Here is a 12,825-nt window from a genome sequence, read left to right as displayed (position 1 = left end):
TAGAGAAAAACACACCCTGAGATTGCTTTACCAGTGAGTGGGAGGTTAAAAGACAGCAACTTCACCCAGTTCTGCCCTCCAGAAATGGTTGCCAGCACATTCTGGTGATGGGGCAACAGGCAGTGCATGACCTATTTGAACAGTCTGCCCCAGGCACCTGATGGGCCTATTGGAGTCCAAAGAGAGCTTGAGGTTATCCCAGAGGTTATCCCATATCCCAGGTACATGGTTCAACTGAGGATTTGGAATGAGAGGGTGACTTTGGCCTTGGATTGGATCGCCCCTATACGGACTCTCTATGCATGTGGATAACAGCCCCCTGGTTTTCAGAGGAACTTCAGGTTGTTGAAACAGTAGAATGCTGCTGAAGGAGAACAAAGAGTGAATCGGACTGAACACAGATAAGAGCCTTTCTTGAGGATTAACCTCATGGCAATAAGGGCAGTGAAATGTAGCTATTTCTCTGCCTTTATTGCATCCACAGAGAGCCAGCTGATGGCCCTGTTTCGGGTAACCCAGTCGCTCCTGGGTAGGCAGGAGCTACAGAACACTTGCAGGGCCACTGTGAGGACTATTCTAGGTATCCATCAGATAAAGTCACTCAGATTTGCTCAGAGTTGGAACCAGGCTACAAAGGCCCTGTGGAGTTGCCTGAGGCAGCATCTTGCCCAGTTATCTGGAAAGTGTTCAAAACTGTTGGCCCTGATGAAGTGGACAGGTTCCTTGGGGCTGTGGGTTTGGGCACCTGCATTTTAGATTCCTGTCCCTCCTAGCTGATTAAGGTATCCCAGGAGGTGACAGGTGGTTGGGACCATGTGGTGATGAACGCTTCTCTGAGGGAGGGGGTAGTTCCATCTGCCTTGAAGGAGGCAGTTGTCCACCCTCTCCTCAAGAGACCCTTTCTCTTAGAACCCAATGGGTCTGCACAATTTTCATCTTGTCTCCAAACTTCCCTTTACAGTATAGGGAAGGTTGTTGAAAAAGTGGTTTGCTTACAGCTCCAAAGGGCCTAGAAGAAGCAGATTACCTGGAACTCTTTCAGGCAGGATTCAGGCCTGGTTATAGTACTGAAACAGCATTGATCATGCTTGTTGATGACTTCTGGCAGGCTCGGGATGGGGGTAGTTCATCCATCCTGGCCCTTCCTGATCTCTCAGCAGCCTTCAATACCATCATGGTATTTTTCTGGGATAGTTTTGGGGATTGGGAGTGGGAAGGAGAGGGGAATAGAGGTTAAGCCCTGCTTTGCCTCAGAGCTCTGCCTTTTCACTGCTATTTAACGTCTACATGAAGTCACTGAGTGAAGTCATCTGCCGGCAAGAAGTACAGCATCATCAGTATATACAACTCCTGACCAAGCAATGCACCCAGGTCTTTTCCTAGTCCCTGGAGGCTGTGAGGATCTGGGTGGAAGAAAACAAACAAACAACCCCAGCAAGACTGAGTGGTTGTGGGTTTCAAGGCCTCCTGGCTCCAGAGGTTTTCCATCTTTAACTCTGCCTGGGGGTGCATTTCTCCAGTCAGAGTTGGTACAAAATTTGGGGTCCTCCTGGACTCATGGCTCCTGCTGAAAGAGCAGGTGGTAGCCATGGCTAGGAGGGCCTTTGCACAGGTCCATATTGTACATCAATTGCACAAGGAGGCCTTGCTCACAGTGGCTCATGACTCAGTCACCTCTTGTTTGAATTACTGTAATGTACTCTACATGGAACTGTCCTTAAAGACCATTCAGGAGCTGCCATTGGTCCAGAAGGCAGCAGCACAGGTAGTTTCTGGCATTTCTTGTTAGGCTTATATAACCCTGCTGCTCTCAGTAGGCTCCCAGGTGCAATTCAAGGTGCTGTTTATCACCTATAAAGCCCTACATGGCATAGGGCCAGGCAGTTTGGGGGCACCTCTCTCCTATTATTTCTGCTCAGCCCACCAGATCTAGCAGAGGAAGTATACTTTAAGTCCCCTCCATCAGAGTCATCTTTTTGGCCCCAGGAGTCATAACTTCTCTGTGGCAGCCATCCCGGTACAATAGCATCCCTCCAGAGTTCCAGATGGCCCCAACCCTAATAGACTTTTGTAAGGCACTGAAGACCTGGCTGTTTCCCCAGATGAGCTCTGCTACTGATGTGGTCTTTTGCAATTTGGGGTTTATTGTTTTAACCTTGGGGATCATTCACCACTTGGATTCTTTATTTTTAATTCTATTTATATTATTTTTTACTGTATTTTACTCTTTGTATTTATTGTGATGGTTTTAATCGATTGTTGTAAACCACCCAGAGTCCTCCAACGGGAGGGGATGGGCGGGGATAAATTAGATAAATTTAAAAAAAAATTAAAAAATCATGGGTTATATGCCATAGTTGTTTTAATCCTTACATACTGCCCAGAGTCACTGTTGTGAGATGGGCAGTCATATAAATCATTAAAATAAATAAATGTTATTAGAGATGAACTGGTTTTATCATGGGACCTGGGAATTGATAAGCAAATCCGTTTTTAATGAAAAATAATCTCCCTTGAAGTAACAGGAGAAAACAACAACAACCCTGAATCGATGTAAATTCCTGAAATAGGCCAGATTGACCCTTCATATATTCAAGGAGTTGAATTTTTCAGTTAAGCAAAGGAACCCTTTTCAGTTGAATGGCTTCACAAATAACACAAACGGTATGGCAATTTAGCATGATTTTTGGCAATTTTTAGCAAGATTATTATTCCCAGGATGTTATGCTTATTCAAACCATTTTAAAAACAATCCTGGTTTATGCTTGTATATGACTGTGCAAGTCAAAATGTCACTAACAAAATCTGTGATGGAATATAGTAACGTTTTTAAAAAGACTGCAAGGTGTTTGAAGTTCTGGCAAATCCAGCATGCCTTATTTGCATGTGAATTAACATGTAAATTAAGTTGTCCCACAATGCAACTCTGAGGAAGCTGTTTGTTGCCATTCCCACTTCTTTTTTCTCTCTTCCTTCTTCTCCACCAGAAGCAAGCACTTCTGTGTGTTGCTCTCCTCCATTCTGGTCACCATGTGGTGGGCCTGGAATTCCCCTTTCTTCCAGGCAGCTCTTGGCAGCTGTAGGGCTGAGAGTTTAGGGCAAAACTAAGTATCTAGAAAGAAAAGAAGAACAAAGGAACTTCATCTTTCCCACCAAGATGGGTGTAGCTGAAGCAACATTAAAGTCAGTAAGAAATTCCTTTTACTTAGCTCAACCTAATGTGTCTAAGCGTGTGATTCTTTATGCTTGGGAGGGCTGACTGTGTAAGATCCATAACCCGCGTTTCTCTGGCATGCTCATTGAAGCTATTTTAAAGATAATCTTTTTCTGTGCCAGCTTCTCAGCTGTGTTGTAAGCTCTGCTCCATTTCAGTGGTTCTAGCAGGCCAGTGAATTGGCTTCACAAAGTACCATGGGCAAGAAGGCAAAACTAAGCAGCTCATAGTCAGAAATAGTGGTTTGAAATTGAGGAATCCATCCCTTCTACATGAAAATGGCATCTTCCACAATGCTCCCCATTGCCTAGCACTTCTTTCTTCCTCTAGCATTAGCTTCTATTCTTACTGATTCCAAGAATCACCATATCATTGTATAAGGGTTTCCCTTCTTGTTGTGCATCTCAAAAATCATTTTCAAAGAACAGATGTGTAGCATTTTCTTTATAAAAGAAATCCAAATACATTCCAGAACAGAAAACAGGCAATTTGAATATAAGAAGCATTTTAAATATTATTTCCCTTGTTCTGTCAAAGGCATGGCCTCTCTCTTTCGATCTCTGATTTCAGCTTTAAAACTTAATTAACATATATGCAAAAATCTTACAGCCATTATAGAGGCATTCATAAAATGTAATTACTTTCATGTCAGCAGTCCTGACAGTCCAGCCTCTTGCTTCCGGACTGTAAAAACATGCTGATCTGTGCACATGTACAAGTGCAAAAGAAAATTACAAAGATACAGATCATTTGCAGATCTTAGCCCAAACTGACTGTGGACGTCACTATTTATAAAACATTCTGGCTTAGAATTTTACTACTAGGACTTCTTTTATATATTAGTGCAAGTGATGTTTTCTCAAGCATAGCCCAGAGTGTATTATTTTTATTATAAGGCATAATAAATTTTGTTATGCATTCTACAATGTTGCATAGCATCTACACTTACCTGCAAAAGTGTACGTCCTTTCTTCTTAGCAAAACAGAAACTAAAACATTATACTAAAATATTATTGACAGAATATTAAAAATGCAGGTAAAGCAACCATCAAAGAAGTTATCTTTTCATGGTAATGTACTGATTTAACCAATTCTCTTCTAAATTCCTGAAAACTTGTTATATGTTTTTGTTTTCTTTGTTTTATTGCTAACAGTTAAGACCACAATTTTTAAAATGCATATGGCCAAGGCTGCTTATCCTCTGCCTGTACACATAATCCCTTGTTTATGATACAATTAGTTTCTGTGGAAATTATGCTGGTACCACACCAGGCCATGTATAAAGGCAAAGAAAAAATATTTAACAACAGCAACAACAACAAAAAACCCAAAGTGTCTACGAAAATGATCCTACAGCAGCACTAAAACAAATCTACGGAAATAAGCAAGGCCCTGACAATAGATCTTACCTGACTGAAAAGGGTTCGGATCTCTCTCACATTCTCTGGATGTTAGCTTCCTCTTAAATCTTCTCAAATACTTCATTAACAGAACAGAATGGAATCGCTGTAATACTACAATTTACAATGGAAGAAAAACCATCATATGGTTTTCATCATATATCAAGCTGTGTGCACCACAAATTATTTTTGTATCAATTCCTACACTGTGTGAATAAGACTGCCGTGTTGTTATTCCCAAAACAGGATGGTGGAAGGGACATGGGCATATTCTGTTGCTTTAAAATAAAGAATCCTCAAAAGCTTTGGACTGGGCTAGTACAGTACACATTATGGGGACCCAGAGATCCTGGGGCCTTGCCAATACTAGAAGAGTAGCGTCAGGAAGAAAATACTTGGGTTTAATATTGAAGAGAGTGCTTAAGGAAATTTATGGAAGTCAGGAACAAGAGCATTGTGGTGGTTAAGCTGTGGGACTATGAGTGAAGGTGAAAGGTCCCCTGTGCAAGCACCGAGTCACGTCTGACCCTTTGGGGGGACGCCGCTTTCATGACGTTTTCTTGGCAGACTATAGTGGGGTGGTTTGCCTTCCCCAGTCGTCACCTTCCCCAGCAAGCTGGGTACTCATTTTACCAACCTCGGAAGGATGGAAGGCTGAGTCAACCTGAGCCAGCTACCTGAGAATCCAGCTTCCACTGGGATCGAACTCAGGTCGTGGGGAGAGTTTCAGTTGCAATACTGCCACCTACCACTCTGTGCCTCATGAGGCTACGAGTAGGGATTACGAGTAGGGACACCTAAATTCAAGTTTACCCCCAACTATGGAAACTCACTGGGTGACTTATGGCCTGCCACCATTTGCAACCTACCCTACCCTACTCTTATATGGGGTTCCAGATCACTGTGGGGATAAAATCAAGGGAGAACCCCATATAAGCTTCCTTGAGCACCCAGGATAGAAATCTAGCAAAGATAAATTTTAAAATGTCCATGTTATCCAGGGAAAAATGTCCAGAGTTTGTGAAATCTAGGCCAGAGGTCACGTTTATGATGTTGCTATTCATATAAGCAAATCATTCATAAATTTGCAGCAACAACACTGTCCAATCCCCCCCTCAAAAACAAACACCAAAGAAAGCTTTATAGTGAATTTGTTTCTTTATTAAATGTTAGCAGTTTTCTCCACCCAATAAAAAAAATCAAAACAGTAATAGGATTATATCTCTATCAGAACGAAATACTAAAAAGTCAGCCAGCTTTGTAGGACTTGTTTTCAGTCTAGAAAAATGATTAAATTAGATGAAGTCAGCATGCTGCCCGCAGCTATAAAATTCACAGACACACAGACAGACAAAATTCACACAGAGGGACAGGCACACAGAGTTGCATTTTCATCATCACAATCCGACATCAGATGTATGTGCAACATACATTTGATTTGACCTGAGCAGCAGCTCCATAGTGTGTGAATGTGCTGCCTGGGTGGGAACCTTTGTATACACAACTGTATGAAATCGGAAGTGAGACCCATCACTTCTTACTTGTTAACTAACTGCCCTATAGAATCTAGGATGTTGTTTCGTTATGCTTCTGATTTTCAAGCAGTAAAAAAGTTTCAGGGATAGCTCCTCTGTAGTCAGTGGAGAAAATTTGCTGGAGATTGATGGCATTTTTAGCAGTATTTGGGTGTTTAAGTTGAGCAAGAGTGGAAAGTAGAAACCCCAAAGGGTCAACGTGGTGTATTGGCCCTGATTTTGGATTAGCATTGGGAAGATGCAGGTTCTAGCCCACCCTCAGTCATGGAAACTCACTGGAAGGTTTTGGGCCAGTCACTCTCTTAGTTCAGCCTATGTTACAGGTTTGTTGTTAAGGGGATAAATGGAGGTCTTCATATAAGCTGCTTCGAACTTAAGGAAAAAGGGTGGGGTATAAATCTAAAAAATAAATGAAATAAACACAGCACTCTGCACATCAAGCCTCTCCAAGACACACAACTCTGCCTCTACCAGAAGAGTAGCCTCCTGTGTCCAAAGAAGCAGCAGCCCCTTCTATGTTTTCCAACTCTCTTGTTTGGTGTAGGCTCAAGTGAGGGCTCTGGTTTCTGAAGCCGGTTTGTAGCCAGTTTGGTCTAGTGGTTAAGGCAATGGGCTAGGAACCAGGAGACTGAGAGTTCTAGTCCCCTCTTAGGCTTGAAAGCTGGCTGGCTGACCTTGGGCCAGCCCAACTCACCTCACAGGGTTGTTGTTGTGGGGAAAATAGGAGGAGGAAGGAGTATTAGGTATGTTTGCTGCCTTGAGCTATTTATAAAAATAACAAAGGTGGGATAGAAAATAAATAAATAAATGAAAGTCTGGGGTCTTCTAGGGCCAAATTCTCTTCCTTTAGCAGCTAAGGCATTTTTGCTTTTCATACACAGTACTTAACAGGTCTCCTTGAGTTTGAGCCAATCTGTAGTGGGATCGTTTTGAAACCACACCCAATGAGATTGACCCAGACTCAGGACAGACACAAAACCACCTAGTCCAGTGTCCAGTGTTCTTGCATCTCTCTTGTGTCTGGGTCAATATGATTAGGTATGGTTTCAAAAAGAACCCACTACAACACACACACACACCCCAAATCCCTGCCCAGATTTCTTTGGTTTACATATCAATCTAGTTTGCATCATCCAAGCTGACCATCAAGCCAGGAGTACCATCTTCCCAGACCTACTGAGAATGCATCAGTCACTGCTGTTCTTAGCCAGCAAATCTCCCTAACAAACATAAAATTTAGCCCGTTAATCAAAAACAGCCCAAAGAAGTATGTTAATGATAACTGCATATAGTCTACAACAGTGTTTCTCAACCTCAGCAACTTTAAGATGCATGGACTTCAACTCAGCATATTCCCCCAGGAACATGTTGAAGTCCATATATCTTAAAACTGCTGAGGTTGAGAAACACTGGTCTGCAGGGACTTAGAGTACTATATCTTCATTGCATCATCCAGTCATTGTTGAAGTAATACAAAACCTGTCTTCATTACTGCCATTTTGGCACAATAACGGTTGGATGGCTCTAGATGTTGTAAGTTACTCATGAGGAAAATATCTTTGTTTTCTTCTTGGAACCACAACTCAATTCTTAGAGTAGGATCCATGAATGACAGGCAAGGAACAAGTGGGAATGTGCAAAAGGCTGTCCCACAATGCTAACAGTGAGGTGATGCTTAGGCCTTTTCCCCACAAATGACTTCCACTCTCTTTATAGCAGTGTTTCTCAACCTTGGCCACTTTCGGATGTGTGGACTTCAACTCTCAGAATTCTGGGAATTGAAGTCCACACATCCGAAAGTGGCCAAGGTTGAGAAACACTGCTTTATGATATCATCCAGCCAACACTGAAGTGATTTAAAATCCATCCTCTTTACTATTATTTTGGCACAATAATAGCTGGATGATTAGAAGTTACAGTAAACTGCTAGTGGGAAAATGACCTTACTTAGAGTCTGTAGTGGGAGCAAAGATTTCATCATATAGCAAGTCACTTGATGCAATTGTGGCAACTTACCTGAGGAATGGTAAGGCAAAGAGGAAGAGGGAACAAGGATGAAGGAAGAGAAAGAGAAGGGAATATGAAAGGCAGTGCCCTCGCAGGCATTTTACCTTTCAAAGGCAGTGCAAGGGCAAAAAGCTTCCTGTAAAAGAGAAAATTACTTTGCAAAGAGTATGCATTTAGAAAAAGTCAAGTTAATTATTCAAAGCAGAGGCCCACAAATTCCCACAATTTAGTCATTCTAATCTGACATATTCAGGCCCAGTGAGCTGCTTCTTATCACTAAGACTTTGATAATTGGCTTAGACATATCAAATAAACTTTCTGGAGAATTCAGCAGTAAGCAGGTATGACATCCTAATAGGGGGTTTATTAGGCATTTCTCTGTGCAGTAATGTGTTAGCAATCAGTGTGACATTTTCTGCTCTGAGGGGTTTTGGCCTTGCTCTTTTTTCTTTTTTCTTGTTCTTTCTTTCTTTCTTTCTTTTTTTCTTTTCTTTTTTTTTTCCTGGCTGAAAAAGAAATGTATTTGCAGCTCAAGATCTAATCCAACTCACCACTGTTTACTCTAGTTTCTGCAGGAAGAGGCCTCTCAAAATTAATGAAAAGTGACACATACATCACAAAAGAAAATGCAGTATCTTCAGTCAGGTGTAACTGACAGTAATAATTGCTTCTGATTCTATAGCACCCAGCTAGAAACCAGGAGACTGTGAGTTCTAGTCCCGCCTTAGGCATGAAAGCCAGCTGGGTGACTTTGGGCCAGTCGTTCTCTCTCAGCTCAACCCACCTCACAGGGTTGCTGTTGTGGGGAAAATAGGAGGAGGAAGGAGATTAGGTATGTTCCCTGCCTTGAGTTATTTATAAAAATAATAAAGGTGGGATAAAAAAAAAATCTAAAAAAAAAAAGACAGACTTGGTCACCCCATTCCCTCTATTGGGATTGAAATAAAGAGATTAGAATAAATCAGAGGCTTCCCTCCAAGGACCCCCATCCATAACTTTATTTGATGAAGCAACCTTGCCTTCCTTGAATCCCTCCCTTTAGTACTTTTCCCCCTTGCTAACAAGGCTACGGTGGAGCCTGGCATTGGTGGCCTTGAAACCAAGTTCTCCTGGCTTCTCCTAGCCTCTCATTCATTCTTTACTTGTTCATGTTACAAAGTATGGACGAAGGAAGCAGAATATAACAAGGGCTATCAAGTCTGGGCTACAAAAATCTGGAGAACCACTGAATTTAAACCAACAGATTTATTTTGTTTTGCTTTGCCACATCTAGCAGCCATCTTGATTTTTGCAGTTTAAACCTGGGAGTTCCAATATAACTTGCATCTCAAAAGCATCTTTTTCTTTTCTTGAAAGATCCAACTCAACTATTAGTTAGTATTATTTTATTCATATAATTTTTAACTCCCTAAAAGATCTACCCCAAAGTATCATACACAATGAATAATGTCAAAAAATACATCTGATTGACAAACAAATCCTGAGCACAAGACATGAAACAACAATAAGGAAATCACAGATAAAGTACTTCAGAGAATATGAAGCTGCAAATTCAACAGTTTTTCACAAATTCTGAAAGTCAGTGAGATATACTCTATCTATCTACCCTGCAGCAAAATGTTTGCAGGGATAAGGCTTCAGACCCACAAAAAAGTGGTTTGGAGGGTTGTCCACTACCCATATTAAACCAAGTAAGTTGATTCAAACATACAGATCACTAATGAGGAAAATACAAGCAGCACCCCAAGACTAAAAAAAACTAACAGTTTAAAAAAATATTTTCTGGATAAGTTTTTACTGAAATTATCTTCCTTTTCCCCATCCCTACGTCAGGTATGTTACAGAATGAACAAAAGGCAAGCTGACAAAATAGGTTGTTCTTCAGTAAGGGAAACACACCAAAGAATCAGTTGTCCCCATGAGTAAATAACATAAACAAGATGTTGGCTAGAAGCTTTAGACTTACTACCATTCTACCTTGTGTGATTACTAAAATAGTGCTAGAATATTATTTACAGTATTTTTCATGGCTGTAGTTACAATGTAAGTAAAGGTCAGGGTAACTCATATTCATATCAAATAGTCCCTCTTCTATTAGCATAGCTAATCCTGATTTTACAAATTCATTGTTCCTCATAGGTACTGTTAATAAATCCATGAATGAATTCTGTCTAACCATGCCCATTATTTTGGGATCAGACCTACCAGCTGTTAGTACAATTGGGCTACAATCTTAAGGCATACTATTATTTCCTTAATAACCATATGAGACCAGGGTTACCACACCTGGGCCACAAAAATCAAGAGGACCACTAATATATCAGCAAAGAGTCATTGACCATCCAATGGTCCTCTATATTTTTGGAAACCAGATTTGGCAGATATGCACCTCCAGCATTCAGAGAAGAGCAAAGAATGGTCTAGGGCAGTGTTGGCAGAAAGAGGTATCTGCTCCTGTGATTTCTGACAGCTATTTCATGTTGCAACTTTTTTCCCTACAGAGGTGAAGATCTTTTCAGCCATCCAAAGCAAATAAAGTGAATCCATGTATATAATGGAGGGGAGGAGAATTTTAATAGTTAATCTAGGTAGGTTCTTTAGCCTATAATAATAGCCCTAAACCACAAACCCAAAACCTGATTCACATGTCATCCAGCCTATATGTATATTCATTTCTGGTATTTGGAATGTATAAAAAAGACAATTACCACCGGCTAATGCCTGAATTCCAGGCTGCTGCAGTAACAGTGGCTACTCAGAGAGCTAGAAGATCAAGAATCAACCCAAAAAGAAAAGCCTTTTTATGAATGTTATTTATTTCCACCAAATTCCCAAGACTATATCAGGAAGCTCAGAGTCAACCTTCCCCCATCTCCAAGATAGCAGCTTAACATTAACATTCCTTCATTAAGAGGAAAGAGTTATTGAAACCAAGATGTTTTGTTTTACTGAATGAACAGGATCAGAATATATGAGTTACCTCCTCACTTACTCTGACTGTCCCAAAGTGATGAAAGGCAACAGTTGCCGGGTCTTAATCTGGAGACCCTTCTGAGCAGTGAATAAATAGTGTTTCTCATGTTAATTTGCTTTATGTCAAAGCAATTGATTGCCATTGTGTTTGTGTTTTTAGAGCTGACGTTTTAAGAAGGCAGATATTGAACCTCTGTGGCTGCACTTCCAGCTGTTTTGACCAAAGAGATAAAAGATAATCCATGGCTAAATAATTTGGCTCTTCAGATAAAAATCACCATTTAAGTGTGCTGCAGGGAATAGGAGCAGTCAGCCCTGTCCTTAAAAATTAACTTTCTAATTTTTAAGGCAATTTTTTAAAACAATTTACTTTGAAATATTAAAAGTGGTAAGGTGCATTTTCTAACCTAAAACAATCTTAAAGAATAACTGCATACTCAGGACTTGATTTTATTTCCTTTTCTAAAGATGGGCAGAAATAAACTGAAGAAATAACAACTGCAATGACAGCAACTTCCATTTTGTTTCAGACTTACTTTGAATGTTGTATGAACAAGCTCAAATTACTACTGAAGAATCATCCAATCCGGATCTGCAACCAGTTATGGATTTCTGATGAGTACACAATCACATATGGTATAAAGGAAGCCAACCATAGAGACCATCCACAAGACTCTTTTCTTAAATGCTGCAATAAATTGACTCCCTGGATGTTGTTATAATATTGCCTGTGGCCAAAAAAGATTGCCATCCCTTAATATAGCCCATCTTGCCACACCCTGTGAATGTGTCAAGAAAGTACAATCTAACATCTCCAAATCTATACAAAGTTGCATCTAAATTGCTGAATACAAGAGAGAATGGCTGTGATTTTATCCCTTTATGGCCAATATTTTAAACAAAGGAAGCTGATATGCATTTAGATTTGATCTTCATATACCACACATGAAATAGAAGTTAGGCGGCAGAATCAAAAGGTTCATTGTTCAGATGCAGATCAGGTCTTTGAATGCTCCCAGATTGAGAGTTTCTAGTTGGGCTAGAAACTTTTCTCTTCATATGTTCCTTTTAAAACATTTTAAACACAGAGGGGTGTTAATACTGGAAATTCAGAAGTGGCACTCCCATATGCAATCTAAAATGGCCCAGTCCCTGTCTCCAGAGTTTTCTCTCTTTCCTCCATATGTACAAACCAGATTATGTAGGGGCTCCTGGAAGGAGTCAGCTAAAGGCAGACAGAAGGTCCAGTCACGTGACTAACATTAATGTCAGGACTCAAAATCAATCTGAACTTCCCTCAAATTCATTTTAGATGAGAAGGTGAATTCAATGCAATATATTTTATTCAGTCCCTTAATAAGCTACCAGAAGGAACTGTGTTACCATCAACTATATTGAGCAACATAAATTACTGCACACAGCTATCAGATCATAATGACTTTGGGCCGCTACTGACAAGGGATTGATTCAGATCAATGACTTCGAAGTGAGAGGTTGTTCATCCCATTATCAGCCCCTTGAGCCATCCTATATCCACAAAAGTATTTAGGAAAAGTAAATTATCTGTGGATATTGCAGTACAGTAAAAACCCTTCTCATCTGTCCCTACAAAATTACATAGTAAAATCTATGTACTGTAACTTACTGTGCTGATGCCAGTATGAAGTGTGTGTGTGTGTGTGTATACACAAATGAA

The sequence above is a fragment of the Candoia aspera genome, chromosome 2 (genome assembly GCF_035149785.1).
Source record: "Candoia aspera isolate rCanAsp1 chromosome 2, rCanAsp1.hap2, whole genome shotgun sequence".
Classification (NCBI taxonomy): domain Eukaryota; kingdom Metazoa; phylum Chordata; class Lepidosauria; order Squamata; family Boidae; genus Candoia; species Candoia aspera.
Note: the sequence above shows the minus strand (reverse complement) of the source record.